We start from the raw sequence: 16050 nt of genomic DNA, 5'->3' as shown, positions 1-16050 counted from the left end.
GGGACCGACATTTTACTTCCTCATCCGATGGAAGGTTGCAGCAGATGGGAATCGAACCCAGAATCATCCGCTTACAAAGCGGACAGCGTAACCATTCGGCCACGCACTGCCACTCTCGATTCCTATCTGCTCCCAATGAGAAAGTTCCAGACTCATTGAATTTGGAATCAACCGGGTTCGATCCTTTGTTGTTTGGATTGGCAAGCAGTTGTTTGGAATTTTGCATCAGTAGGTAGTTCGTCAAAAAAAAAAAAAAAAATGTCAGCTTTTCATACAACAAATCTATCAAAATATGCAGTAATCTATAAATTGAGAGTAATTTTATAATCAATAAAAATCAAAAGCATTGCTGAAAAAAAAGATAAAAAATGCTATTTGATTATTTCAACTTTTGACTAAAAAATGTAGTTGCACCAAGCAATCATCAATAAAAATCACATGTTCAGATCGGGGTGGTGAATAGAGAGAATGCGTAACGTGATTTTCGAATGATCCCGCTTTGTTTACATCTACAAAGTAGGAGGATGTTCAAGCACAAGCATGACTTTTTTCTTACTGGTAAATGAGATGTTTTATAATCAGTAGTAGGGGAAATTCTCATATGTTTGGCAGGTTAAGCACTCGCTCCTAACTCCATCCAATTTGCTGATTTTCACTATTTAAACAACTCATTTTGCAAAACTTTTGATAGAAACTGGCTTGCTCACTTCTGATTGAGCTATTTATCACTCCATTTAAGTTTAAAACGCTTTTAATTAGCTTTAATTGAATGTCAAAGTTCTGACCTGCCAACATTAGAGGCACGCTGGAATTAGATGCTGTTCCCCTATGTGTTTTATTTGGTATTTTTTTTGAATATTTTTTTTGGTGGAAAATTGTTGCGTCGCGGTCAGCAGAGATTTTTCTTTTCTACGGGTGACGGAGATCTGCGGCGAGAGTGTAATTCTTCGATGTCGCAAATAAATTCCCTGGCTGATTTTGGAATCCTGCAGCTCTTCCTGATCCAGCAAAAAAAAACCTCGCTAATTCTAGCGAAGCTGATCGAACAAACAGAAAGAATTTTCACTAAACCAGGTTTTCAAACGGAATCAAACAATAGAGACAGCTTCTGGATGGATACAACAGCATCGACCCCATAAACAACTTCCATTCATAATTATAAAAAAAAATACAATCTCGCCTTCAACTTTCTTAAGGTCTCTTGACTACAACCCCAGGTTCTCAAAAGTCAAAAAATATTCATTCTTGCAAAAAAAAAAAAAAAAACAATACAATATTCTCTACTTTTGACGAACAGCAAATTGGTTCCATTTTGACAGTTTAAAATTGAGGCCATTTTGCGAACCACTATTCAGCCTCCAGGTTCAGATATATTTTAGATGTCAAAATGAGTTCTTCTGAGCTGTGATACAAGTTTTTCGTAATATTAAATATTTGGCATTTTTCAAAAGTTAGTCTCGATTTCAAAATTTTCGAAATATTTCAAAATATTAGAGATCAGAAATTTCAGATCAGATTCAATTTTTAACATTGAAAATCGGACCTTAGTTCAGAGAGAACTGATTTTTTTTTTTTAGTTTAGAGAGCCAAGCGACATTCATCAGTCATCTCAATCATCATTCACGCTTCCAATAACAAAAACAGAGCACCATTCCTCTCCAAAGAGAGGAAAGAAAAGCTCTCTCTTCCATTTACACGAGAGCATCCCTCTCGCGCTCTCTCTCGATCCCATCCACCCGATGGACCATTTCGCCCTCAGCTGACACACTTCCGGTCTCGCTCCGTTCCCCGCTCTCCGGCACACATTCCGGCAGATGCTGAGTCCCAGAGTGTCGTCCGACACCGTCGTTCAGTCCGCGGAATTCCTTCGTACGTAACGGTACGGCGTCGTCGTGGTAGTGCTGAATTTGGCTAGCGGTGAACTTTGCTAAAATTTGGCCGGAAATTGACGTTTTTTTGCCGAGTTCGCGTGTGTTGGTGCGATTTTTGTAATTTCGCGTCAATGTTTGCGGAGTTGGTCCTGGCGACGGTGGTGGTCTCCCAAGTGGATGTTCATTAGTGAAACCATACGGAGCAACGACGTGTTCCGCGTGCCGGAAGTGGGTGCGTTCAGGAAGGGGCATTCAGAAAAGAGTGTTCGAATAACAGATGTCAGCGTTGATTGGGTGGGAGCAGGACGGGGGCATCCTTTAATGAAGTGGTGCTTGTACTCGAGAGGTGTGACACAATGTTGAGTCGGCAAGGCTAGGAGTCGTGTATTGGATTACCTCGCGGGAAATCGGCTGGCGGCAGGAGAAGGATCTGCCAACGGCGGTTGACGCAAATACTTACGAGGAAATCGCAATCAACTTCCGTCAGTTAAGTGGAACCACTTTAAGCAGCTGAGAAGGCGAATCTTCACATGAGTGGTAAGCTGAAGAAGCGATAGTTTATAATACGGATTAAGCGAGAACGCAACACACTCGAGGAAGGACCGGAAGGGGTCTGGGTTTGCCGGCGGAAGCAGGAGGGGGAAAACGATTTTCCGGTCTTTGAATAAGTAGTTCAAGTGGGAGCTGGTAGGTTTCGCCGGAGGAAAAGGAAATTCGAAACAAAAGCACGAAGAAGACGGAAAAGGAAGAGGAGCAGAACAGGAAGAAGGCAGGTCGTCGACGGCTCAGTGGATGCTTAGTCTGGATTAGCGGAGGTGGAGTCGTCGTCGTTGTGGTCGTAGACGTTTGTCGTTTTGTCGTTGAACGGAATCGCCTTGCCTTCAAGATTATATAGTGTGGCAGTTGAAGAAACCTGTATAGGAAGAAGAAATTTTCACCCAGTTGTGTTTCGGGAAAGGGGTTGTTGTGTAGTGTTGAGCTCGTGTGTTTTTGTGTTCGTGTGTCACGTGGTGGAATAACTGTGTTGGGGTGAGTATCATCTGCAGGAGGTGATAATCTTGATCTTTTCTTGGGGTGATGCTGGTGGTGGCGCGTTTGGGGATTTTCCGGATTGGTGGAGCCTAATTCCGTCTGTTTGTATTTCTTATTTTACGATTACCGGGAAAAGACGGTGCGTGACGGTGCTGGTGGGTTGCTGAAGTTAGGGCTGGTAAAAAGTCTATTTGGGGAGAAGTAAAATCCGAGGGGAAAAGAACACATTCAAAATAAAATATTCATAATGAGTGTACAATGGGTGTGTGTTTTGGAAATGTGGAACATCTGTATCGAAAAATTGTGGGATTTTCTTGGAGGAATTCTCCGAGCTTAGATTCAATGTGGGATAAACGTTTTTGTTTATACGTATTTTTATTATATTATTGAATTTATTTTAATATTTAGAGTTTTTTTTGATAATACTACACGAAATTAACCATTCGAATTTGACCAATTCGGTGTCTCTGAACTTGGATTTAATTTTGCGAAAAAAGAGGTTTTTTTTTTGCATAACATGACTGTACGCATCATTGAAAATCTTTGGATTAACGAACTTTGGATAATCGTTTCTGGACTGTACAGTCATCCCACATATTCGGAACACCCACAAATTCGGAACACTTTTATGATAATTTGCCAATAGTATGCCAAAAGTAGCTTTTCTGTCGACCTTACTAGTTTTAGAACCTTTATTTGGACATTCTCTTGCTATTTCACTAGTAAAAGTAGTACTTTTTGAACAAAAAACTTCATTTCAAGACTTTTTTTCCAGAGCAGCAAAACACTGCCTCCAACACTGCCTGATATTTTCACAAAAAAATTATCAAACCATATAATACATCAATAAGCTTGAGTTTCATTGGTTTCAGTGTGTGAAGTCATTATTTCGCAATAAATACGTACTCCTGGAGAGATCCAAAGTTTGTTTACATTCGTAAAAAATAGTGTTCCGAATTTGTGGATTTCAAAGCCTTTCAAAGTAATTCTTCAAAAACTTCAAATAAAAGGTAAAATTGGCAGATGTTCGATACAGCATTCGAAAGATCGAAAGAAAAGTTTTCAAATGAAGGTAAAAACCGAATAATTAAGTTCAATTATCGATTTGTTATGATTTTTGGAACATTGGCCGATCTGGAAAACGTTCCGAATATGTGGGATGACTGTATTAACGATAGTTTAGATTTCAGTAAATTTTCGGCCAGTAATAGTTAGCGAGTAAAAATTTAGAGCTTTTTTTCGAAAAGGTCCTATAAACTATAGTTTTTCATATGTTTATAGGACCTAATAATATAAAGTTGTGAAATGATATGGTTTCATTCTAAGAACCACGTGTCTCTTTTAGTTCATTGTATGAAAAGCAGATTTAAAATAAATTAGCAGATCGAAAATTAATAACTGGATTTATGGTGATTTGTCAATAAATAACTTTATTTATGTTAATTTTTCGAAAGGTGTACAAACTTTTTTTGCACCTTTTTTGATTTTTGTTATAGTATTTGGTATAGAACTTTTTATAGAAATCATCTTTTCATGAGCTTTTTGTAGCAAAGGGTCGGGGTATGAGTTTCTAAACAAAACGTAGTTCTAGTTTTCTGTCAAACTTTAAATATGTTTCATCACAAAATGTGCATAATGCCCAAGGGGTGTAAATACTTTTTTTACATACTGTATGTTACGTAGGTAATCAAATGACCTTTCCGATAAGCGGTACATTGAAGATCTGAAAACTTTTTATTAACACACAATAGGGTTGAAAATGAGAATATGCTTTAAAACTTTCCGAAGAAAGTTTGGTGCTATCTTTCTCCTGTCAATAGAAACTGCATTTCCAAAAAAAGTCAAAAACCCCGTTTTAGACAACTTTTTAGCACTCTTTATCTCTTGACATCGAGCACGATACAATTATAATACACCAAACCCTTCAAATGGTCATTCCTACGCAGCATTTGCTAAACTTTCAGAAAAAAATAATTTCAAGTTTTTTTGAAAGTTAAATGCAAAATTAGTAACATGTAGGGGAAATATACCCATTTTAATCACACTAAGCCGTTCGACCAATTCTTATCACTTTTGCCGTTTTCTGCTATTAAATCAACAGTTTCAGACGTTTCAACAATGGAGAGTTGCTTGCTCACTTTTATTTGAGCTATTTGTTACTTTGGAACAGTCAAAAACACTTTATGCAAGCTGTAATTCACGATCAAAGTGCTGATAGGCCGATAATAGAAATAGGCTGAGAAAGGGTATAGTTCCCCTAATTTGAAAATGAAAATTTTGTTCTAATTGAAGAAAGACCTCTTCGGATTATCAAAAATTCGAAAATAACTTTGAATTAAGGTAATTCTCCGCTAAATCACACAGCAGTTGCCTCCGACTCCTCATCGATTTGCTTGAAACTTTATCCTAAGAGGTAATTTTTGTCCCTGATCGTACGACCCCTTCCATTTTTGAATATTGGAAAAAAATGTGTTTTTCAATAATAGCAGCCTGAAATGGGGATGGTTTGGAAATTTGGTGTCCAAGAGACTTTTATGAAAAATTGGATGCCCAATTTGGTAGTGCACTGAGAATGCTGTACAACCACAAAACAGTTAGTCATCATGGCCGCTCAAGGTCAACCGTGACAGACATGGACGACGAAACAAAGAGAAATAAAAAGAAGTACAGTCATCTCGGAACGGATTACAGATTTGCCAATGTTCACAAAATCATAGAAAATCGATAGTTGAATCGAATGATTTGCTTATACCTTCATGTGAAAGCTTTTCTTGTGATCTTTTGATTGATGTATCGATTGATTGTAAATTTATTTATAGTTTTATATATTTTTTTTAAAGAAAAGCGTTGACCCTTGAAACCCACAAATTCGGAACAATTTTTTCTTACAGATGTAAACAAACTTTGGTTCTCTCCAGGAATGTTTTTTACAAAATATGACTTCACACATTGAAAACAATAAAACTCAAGCTTTGTGATGGTCTAATAACTTTTTTGGGAAAATATCAGTTAAATTTAGGTGTTCCACAATTGTGGGAGGCACAATAACATGCCACAGTTATGGAACGGCAATCTGGAGGCAGTGTTTTGCAAGGAAATGATGGAAAGAGAGGAATCTCAAATCCGCATAAATAATTTCAAGATTTTTCAGGTGTAAACCGAAAACGCGATCAAAAATTAAAGAGAACGAATAAGGCTCTAAACTGCTAATTTAATTGTCGGTATTAAGGATGCCGCACTATTCAATCATTTTCTGGTATACATTTAATTTTGCAGCCCGATACCAGTTGTTGAATTGAAAAAATAAAATTCTTTTTCAAATTTTCTTTTCGTGATTTGTGTGCACCTATATCAAAGACCAAGACTGTTTACTTTTTACTCTTTGGTCTGAGAGTCTTGGTCTGACAGCTTTATCATGGATTTTGGTCTGGTTTAGGCGAGGGATAGGACACAGCACCCTCCTTGTGTTTTGCTGCTTTGGATAAATTAGTTTTGAAATGAAGTTTTTTGTTCAAAAAGTATTACTGTTACTAGTGAAATAACAAGAAAATGTCCAAAAATAGTAGGGCCGACAGAATGACTGTATTTGGCAAGCTATTGGCAAATTATCACAAAAAAGTTCCGAATTTGTGGGTGTTCCGAATATGTGGGATGACTGTAACTTTTTCAAACCTTGTTTTCGTAAAATCGCGATAACTCATGAAGATCACAATAAACCTCCACATGTTTATACATCAAATTCAAAAAGTCTGCTCTACAACTTTGCAGAACATTGATGCACTCTTAAAAATAACTCTGCAAGTTACAAAAAACACGACATTTTAAAATGAAAAAAAAAAAATCTTCTAGACGAAAAATTGAAGGGGTTATACCGCCCCTCCGTCAATAGATTAAAAAAATGAACCTTGGATTCGTCATTAGGGACCAAAATTACCCCTTATGACAAAGGTACATGCAAATGGAAGAGGGATCGGGACAACTGCCAATTTAGAAAAAATGATAATCTTTTTCGACAAATTTATGATAATTCTGTTATGTTGTTTCAATAAAGCGTCACCTTAAGCAAAAATAAAAACGGGCGAGATTATGCACTATTGAAAACTTATTGCGGAATTATCAAGAATCAAGAAGCTTTCGACATATTTTATTTAGTTCTTTTCTTCACGTGCTATAATCATTCGATTTGTCCTAATTTGAAGATAATTTTGTGACTTTTTTCTTCAGCTGATGCTCGATACAAAAAGTGCCAGCAAATTCTATTTCCAACATTGAATTAATCAGCTGTTGCATGGTCCATATCTCAGATTAGGGTAGTAGCTGTTTACAAGTCGTAATGTTTGAATTCACGGAATTGCTCGTGAATATACACCCCCACATTGAAAAACTGAGCTGGTGTCGGAGTGCACTCCAAAGTACCAGGTTAGTTTCAACAACTGTCCCAATCATGCGAACTAAACAGATGCCTCCGAGCCTATTCAGTGAGCTCTCGTTTCGGGAAAACAACTACAAAAATGACACTGGAAGGCAAAACGAAAAAGAAAGCTACAAGTTTGAGGCCGATGAGTGTTTTCAAAATGGCATGGTTTTAAAATTTGAGACTTAACTTTAAATAACAGTTAAAAACAAAACCTAAAATACTATAGAACCGATTAGATTCCACCGTGCAGTGTAAATCCATACCTCCTGGAGTTTCATACACCTAACACAGTGGAACTGATGTTCATACGTCCAGTTATCATACCGTAGACATAGGATACGGTTCGTTGAAAAATGGGTGCGACTACCCTTCTGGTAGTCCTTTCAATATGTCAGCTTAGCTCGGCATCAGGCCGTCAAGCGACGATTGATCCCGTCGATGGAGCCGGTATTGATGAAGTGGGGTTGATTTTCTGCACCGACGAGGACGACCTTTTGTGTGCATGCTGTACAGTTCAGGACGTCAGTGAGCTGACCCGCTCTACCTAGGACGTACGATTGGCACTACAGCCTACATACGTGACCAACTAGGGGTCGTAATGGTGAAAAATTTTGAACAAAAGCGTAAATGAACGACTGGGATGACCCTTGATGTGGATTCTGGGGATGAGGGACGGGCTAATCTGCGCTGACGTGGAACTACTTCACACCTTGTACTGCTCCCTGGAAGCGATAGACGGACCGGTCCCCAAGTGAACTTTGTTAGGACTAGAATTACGGTTTGGGATGTATGCAAATTGGTATACTCGATCGAAAGGTGGCGAAAATTTGATGAGATTATGAGGTATGAAATTCATTTGAAATATAAGTAAATGTAATATCAAATTCGTGCCGTTTTTTCTCCATCTTGAAATAAATTCAAGTCGCTACCCTTCAAATGTCGAAATCGATTCCAGGAAATGAATCACAGAAACAAGAGTTTCAAACCTCGGTAATTGATTGGAAGCCATTTCAGCTGTGCGTTACCAATGAATTCAGCGTGGATGTAGAAACACACCTACCAAAATGCGTCATAAAGTAAACTGTGTTAGCCAACATTTTCACCGTAGATTGTTCCCGCTAAAGAGCGACACCGTCGAGAGGTTCGAAATTTCTCAAAATCAACTTCCACGAAAGGAACATTTTCCAAGCGTGTGCAATTCGACAAGGAAACTCATCAATTCCTCTCGTCCCACCGGGGTTGTCTTTGACGGGAAGCACCTGAGCCCACACCCACCGACGAGTTTGCGAGCAACTCACGTCTAGGCCATATTTTGGGTTTGGCTTTTCACCGCGTGCCACCGCGTAAAATCGATTCCCAGTCGTCGACTTTCTGGGATCTGAGATGAAAAAAAATTCAATCTCGATGACGATAGATCTTTGCGCTGGCCGCACCTGCCCGAGTGGTTGGTGATACGTGGAATTGAGCGATATATAATGTTCATCGTTTTTTAAAATGAAAAACATTATTTTCAATTATTTTCTTTCAGCAATGTTATGGGCATAGTTTAAAAAAATGAATTTGTTGAAATATAACGGTTCAATTCAATTCAATTCAATTTATTAGTATTCCAGTCACTATGTCGATACTTGACAAAAATAAATCCAGTGGTTTGCCTGTTTAGTGGCGTTGCTAGAAAAACGTTACTTAATCCACCTTCCTCACATTTAGAGGGCAATGCTATCCAAAATAGATGCAAAAGGGCGGACCTTTCAGTGGTCTATCAACTTGATTCATTATCAGGGATGCCACATGATTTTTTAAAATGTCTGTGAAAAAGTCTGTGTATGTCTGTGTCTTTGTCTAAAATTCAAATAAATCAATTTACAGCCATAGAAATCTATCAAAACATGTGTTTTTAAGCATTTGAAGACTAACGAAATAAGTTTCAATTGATATTTTAACAAAATAACAATTTGACGAAGTTTTTAAAAAGTCTGTGTACCTCAAAAAATGTCTGACACGAGCTCAAATGTCTGTGAAACACAGACAAATCTGTGTATCTGGCATCCCTGTTCATTATTCATACCATCAGATGATAGGGTAGTCAGATCTTCATATATCAGGAAACTTATGTGCTTATAACTTTTAGTCATATTTTTATACCTAGGCAAAAACGTTGTTATGGTTTCGTTTGAGCAACCTGCCAAAAATGTATGGACTTTCGTAATTTTTGTTCTCGTGGATCAGACTCACTTTTTGTCCAGGTATTTAAAAACGTGGGTTTTATAGAAAACCTAGATGTATGGGTATCAAAATATCGAACATTTTATGCCCTTTTTGATGCCACATAGGTTGACTTGTGAATTGTGAACCGGTTCGGATGCCGGCGGATTTTCCGACGACGTAATTCCGGGTTGGTACGAAATTCCAACGAAAAATCTATTCTATCGATACAAAGACCCCCAAAACGGTGTTATACCCACTCCAGAATGTTTATTTAGCAATTCTATGGTAATATATTGACATTTAGTTAAATTGAAAGTTTGCAAAATTAAGTTTAGATAAGTTTTATATAGAATTTCCAGAGTTATATAAACTTTTATACTAAGTAATTAGTAAACTTTATATTCAATCCAAATTATATTTTTAATCAGTCAAGGATGCCTATTTGGAGTTGGGAGACTGGATTTATGGTGATTTGTCAGCAAATAACTTTATTTATGTTAATTTTTCGAAAGGTGTACAAACTTTTTTTGCACCTTTTTTATTTTTGTAATAGTATTTGTTATATAACTTTTTATAGAAAACATCTTTTCATGAGCTTTTTGCAGCAAAATGTTCGGCATGAGTTTCTAAACAAAACGTAGTACTAGGTTTATGTCAACATTAAATTGTTTACATGTTTCATCACAAAATGTGCATAGTGCCCAAGGGGTGTAAATACTTTTTTTACATACTGTATGCGTATCGGAACAGATGTTTTTTGCGTTTAGAATAACAATGCTCCCGGATAACTTCCGATGTTTTTGTGTGTTGTATATGTTTGTATTTGGGATGTTATATCAGCAATGGGATTTATAGGTGGTGTAGTACGGAATTGTTTTCCTTTAGATTCGTTTTGATTACTCCTGTAGAAAAAGTGATGCCTAAAAGCCCTACTACCTCGGGTTTTAAAATTTGTAGATTTCAAAAAATAAAATTTAGAGATGACACGGACCATAACATTGAAGCTCGAATGGCACGTTAGGGTGCGTCCAGCCTGATGGCAAGATTGTCAAATCGACGTCGTCGTTCTATCTTGTCGCACCCGCCATTTTGACGTTCCGAGAAAAACGCGTTTAATGTTCGACCTTGACTATTCAAAAACGAGAGCACGCAATTTAAACAATAACAAACACGTTTTGTTTGGCTGACCATTCTGTGCATTGTCCCAAAGTTTGGTTGAAGTTGGTTGCTGGAGTCCCGAGTTATAATTACAAATGTTTACGGTAGTCTAGCTTGTACGTGCGACAAACGCATCCTGACTTTCCTGGCCTGAAATCCCTTTGGCCTTTTGTCGCACTTACATCAAATTTCATGGAGTGACAAGATAGCACGACAAGATTGAAACTACTTTCATATGTAAAGTGACAAAATTGCACGGAGTTTTTTCGGTTTTTGTTGAATATCTCAGGATTGAAATCGAATTTTGGGGATCTGTGAAGGTCAAAAGGTGAGGCATTGTGAGCTGCACAAAATGGCGTTCTTAACTCAATTTGGCCCAAAATGCACGTACGACAAGTTAGCACGATGGCGACGAAATTGTATGTATGGGCCGCGATACTCACATTGGTTGGACCGTGGGCCCCGCTATTTGGTCGCTTTACCCCTCTGACGCTAAATATAGGGTAAAAGAGCCAGCAAATGTGCAATTGAAAAAAAGTTTTTTTTTGTGAAAAAATATTTCAAATTGTGTTTTTGATGAATTATTTTGAATATGTTTTGTCGAAAAATAAATAACTAGAAAAAATAAAATATTATCCAGCCTTTTGAGGACGAAATCAATCGTTCACATTTTTTAATGTTAACTTTATTAACATATTTTAGTGTAAAATGAGGTTAAATGTCAATATTCCAAGAAGATAATGTACAGCTTGTGACGATAAACTACCTTTCCTTTACTTAGAAATCGTATCCAGAAGGAAAACGATCACCAGCTATGTTGGTCCGCACCGGGTTCTGATCTGAGCATTCACCCTATATGGACTGTCAAAAGTGAGGTTCACTTTTTGAAAAGCTTGCCACCAGTCTGGGTGCGTCACAAAAGCCAAAAGTTGAGCAAGATCGGATAGGCGGGCAGAATATCATAGTTTCATATCTACAGAAGCTCTCCTGAAATTTTCAGGTGATTCGGTTCAGAATTCTAGGTGCCCATTCGATTTCAATTTTGTATTGGATATTGGACCCGTTAGTATGGGGAAAACAGCACTTTTTACACTTTATTGTGTATACATATACATATACATTATTGTCCTTAAAATCTAAAACTGGACCAAATAACATACTTTGTGAGCTGTTTATAGATTTTTTATAGGGGACAACTTTGTAGAACATCGCGAAACGATCTGAGCAGAACTGGCTTAGTTATAAGTCGTTTAAGCTAAGTTGTTTTTCCAGGGTTAAATCAAGGACCAAAGTATAGTATTTTTATCTTATCGGTCACTATGATCAGAAAAAATAAACTGTCTGACAGATGACGAACTTGTTTTCATTTTTTGGCGAAACTTTATGAATTCGGGTGTGAAGGTTTGTTTCAAGATTTTGTACGATCAACAGAAATAAAATTTTTAAAAAATTTGTACGAATTCGAATCATAACGTTATTACATCTGGAAAGGGGTACATCTTTTATGTCAGATAAAATGTGTAATTTTACCTCTGAAAATTTGCCACTTTTCTGGTGTAATGTCACTTTTTAAGTCTAAAATGTGGTAAAATTACATCATAAGAGAGTTAATATTCAAACTTCCAAAATTAAACCTTCCAAATTTACACAATTTTTTTGTGTATGTGAAGTGTGTAAAATACGCTGTAAAAAAAGCATCTTCAATCCCATTCTCCCATTTCTCTGCCATAATTCCTTAAAACCGTCTCGTCAGACACAAAGTGAAGCATGAATAATGCATTTACCACTTGCCCTAGCCACCATAAATAATTCCAACTTCAAATGAATCAACCCACTGATGCTGCTCCTTAATCGAGTTTAAAGCTCCATCCCTCGATTCCGAACACAAAGCCAAACGCTCTGCTATCGCACCATCAAATCGCATAAATCTCGCTCCAGCTGATTGATTCCAACCCGATTTTGATTTATCTGTCATCGGGTTCCGTCACATACACGCACGTTCACATGTGCACCTAGTGACACACAGACAGCCAGTTGACAAACAGTGAAAGGGAGACCGACTTTGGAGGAACGAGCCCGTTTTTTGAACACGATGTTCTTAAATCATGTCTCTGCGCGATTTCTCGTGCCGCTTTCGCCATTCGGGCAGGAATTGTGGTGAATCCCGAAACAAATCATTTTCCCTTTTGACAGCCTGTGCTTTGGCTTTTGCCAACTCCCCGGGTTTGGTCCCACTTGGTCTGGAGTCGGTACTGTTGAGCATTCAAAAAAAAGTGCAGATTATGGGCCTCTTTTGAGTATTGATATCACAGCTAAACAAATTGAAACTTGAGTTATGTGAGCTCAACTTGTTTGTTTGTATCACGGAGAAAAGGCTGCTTTAAACTTGTTGAAATATACAGAATTTTCAATCAATAAAAAAAACCACGCGTCTCCTTCGAAAAATATGTGCTTTATACGAAAATATGGAGGCGCTTGGCTCATAAACATTCTCATGTGCTACCGATACAGATACTGTCAATTTCGGGGGTTTGCATGAAAATTTTAAATCAAAATAAAACTCGTAAAAGTAGCATGCTTAGTAGGGTGTAATATCAAAATCGATTTTCGAGCACAGAAATTTTTCAGTTCCTTTCGGAGTCCTAAACAACTTCTCAAAGTTTGTGAACGATTGGTTTAGTCCTCACTTTATGAAAAGCGATTCAATTTTCTATGGGAATTTGTACGGGATGTTTTTTTTTATTTTGATATTTATAAAATTCACGTTTTATACTGTACTTAACTTTCCCGTAGAGAGTGTGGGGGCAAGCTAGCACCATACTCTCTTCGGGAAAATTGTAGAGTAACTTGTAGACTCCAGAGCATCCGAATAAGAATCCGAATTTAGTACAGCGTGGAACGTGAATTTCCCATAGAAAATTAAATCGCTTTGCGCAAATTGAAGACTAAACCAATCGTTCCCAAACTTCGGATCAAAAAAGTTTTACGTATTAGTTTGAAATTTATGGTGTAACATTTTTTCAAGGCCTGGACTTCAAACTTATTTTGCACTTAAAAACCTGCCTGCTCGGGATTGAATCTAAGTGACTTCCATCTGAATTAAACGCAATTTTTTTCTGACATCGAAGAGGACAGGAGAATTCTTTCGCAAAGAATTATCAACATAATGTAACCGATTGCACTTAATTTAAAAGTAACCTCTCGGCCGTGAGCAGACTGTTAGACATAAACTGCAAAGAAATATTTATTTATAAGATTTCAATGTTTGCTGTGACATGAAAAATGCAAAAAATGATGAAGAATATTTGATTGATTTTTCTCTTTGAATTTGTTGTTTTAAATTAAAAATATATGAATAAATTCTGTGATTTAAACTGGTTCTTGCCTATACGACAGTGATGTTGAAAGTAAACACAGTAGTGTTCAACGCGTTTAAAAATTTTTTTTTTTGAAAAAATCTCTTTTTATGGGTTAAATTCCTTTTAAAATTCAAATGCAAAGCGCCTCTGGATGCCCCCTGGAACAAATCCCTGAATGCCCTGTAAAAAATATGTTTTGTTACACTCTAGTCTACAATCAAAAGGTCTTTATTTTGATCTCGGGGCAAACCCACATAGCGGCAGGGCTACTGATCAGGACTACTTTGTTGGTAGTATGAGGACGTTCTTGGTCTTCCAAGGAATAAACCCCTAGACCCCTTCCCTCCGGCTTGTGGTCAATAGTCTATGACAAAAACCTCTCCCTTTCCTAAATTGTCGTTGTCTCTCACCTGCATGGCTGTCAAGTAAACTTCACTCGAGCTTTTGTTAAGAGCGAGTCCACGAGCAAAGCATACCCATCTCGCATCGACCTCAGCAATCAGCCTGAAATTTTCATGGGTTGTTTGTACATATACAACTAGCATCTGGCCAAAATATGAGCACTCTAGGTCAACGGGAAGTGTGGCAAATCGGGACACAAAGTTTGAAGGTTCAAAACATCAAAAATCTTAAAAAGGCAATAACTTAGGCAAAATTCAATTTAATTTCAAAATTCAAAATGCATCTGAAAGGGTTTCAAAATGCAACAAAATGCAGGAAGAAGCATCCCAATTGATTAAATCTAAAGGGAGTTATTGGCATTTTAGTGAAAAATAGCATAGTTTTCAAACTCAAATAAACAAGTGTTCCATCCAGATATCAATTCGGATCGACCTGCATCTTGTAGGGTACATCTGGGACTACCATCTGAGACTGAGAACGCTTTGGTTAAGGCAGTTTATCATATTAAATAAACACTTTTACTTTTAGTGAATTTTTTGGTTATAAATTTTTGCTCGGGGGACCCCTTAGATCAAATTTTCCGGTAATAATTTTGTCATATTCGTGTTCCTGAGACAATTCCACAATAGAAACATGAATAAAAATGTTTATTTTCATCCATTTCAACCCTTTAAAAAATGAAAGTTTAAAAGATCTTCGATTCACATTTATTGAAAATCAAGTTCGTTTCCAAGGATACTAGATGACACCAGAAAAAAAGCAGCTTCATTTTTCATTTTCATTTTTTAAAGGGTTAAAATGGATGAAAATAAACATTTTTGTGAATGTTTCTATTGTGAAATTGTCTCAGGAACACGAATATGATGAAATTATCACCAGAAAATGGGATCTAAGGGGTCCCCTGAGCAAAAATTTACAATTAAAAAATTCACTAAGAGTAAAAGTGTCTACTTGATATGTTAAACTGCCTTACCCAAAGCGTTCTCAGTCTCATATGGTAGTCTCAGATGACCTTTACAAGCTGCAGGTCGAACCGAGTTGATATCTGGATGGAACACTTTTTTATTTGAGTTTGAAAATTATGCTATTTTTTCACTAAAACGCCAATAACTCCCGTTAGATTTAACCAATTGGGATGCTTCTCCCTGCATTTTGTTGCATTTTTAAGCCCTTTCAGATGCATTTTGAATTTTGAAATTAAATTGAATTTTGCCTAAGTTATAGCCTTTTTAAGATTTTTGACGTTTTTGAACCTTCAAACTTTGTGTCCCGATTTGCCCCACTTCCCGTTGACCTAGAGTGCTCATATTTTGGCCAGATGCTAGTTTTATATGTATAAACAATCCCTAAAAATTTCAGGCAGATTGGTGAGGTCCAAACGACGTCCCCTACAAAGGGGTATGCCCTGTTCGTGGACTCGCTCTTAAATGAATAATTAAATCCCACAAATGCTCCCGAAGTATAGCGCGTTTGCAAAAATACCGCCTCTTCTCAATTTTCGTGGTGCTTGAAAAAGTTTCTTTTTGCAATTCCGTCGTGAAACTACTTACTTTTCCTGTCATTCTTGAACGACGAAATAGCCTACTTTTCTGTACCAAAAATA

The 16050-nt window shown here is 37.2% G+C and overlaps 1 protein-coding gene across 1 annotated transcript in view; it reads left to right on the top strand.

Moving 5' to 3' along the window:
- The first annotated feature begins 1858 nt into the window (after positions 1-1858).
- The window catches only part of LOC120432499 (uncharacterized), a 343681-nt gene continuing 329489 nt past the window's right edge, over positions 1859-16050 (top strand). The window contains exon 1 of the mRNA XM_039597712.2: positions 1859-2900. The gene's annotated coding sequence lies outside the window, so the exon portion shown is untranslated. The remainder of the gene's footprint in view (positions 2901-16050) is intronic.

Source organism: Culex pipiens, chromosome 1 (assembly GCF_016801865.2).
Source record: "Culex pipiens pallens isolate TS chromosome 1, TS_CPP_V2, whole genome shotgun sequence".
In the NCBI taxonomy this organism is placed as follows: Eukaryota; Metazoa; Arthropoda; class Insecta; order Diptera; family Culicidae; genus Culex; species Culex pipiens.
The sequence above is the reverse complement of the archived record's forward strand: the minus strand, read 5'-3'. Positions and strand labels throughout refer to the sequence as shown.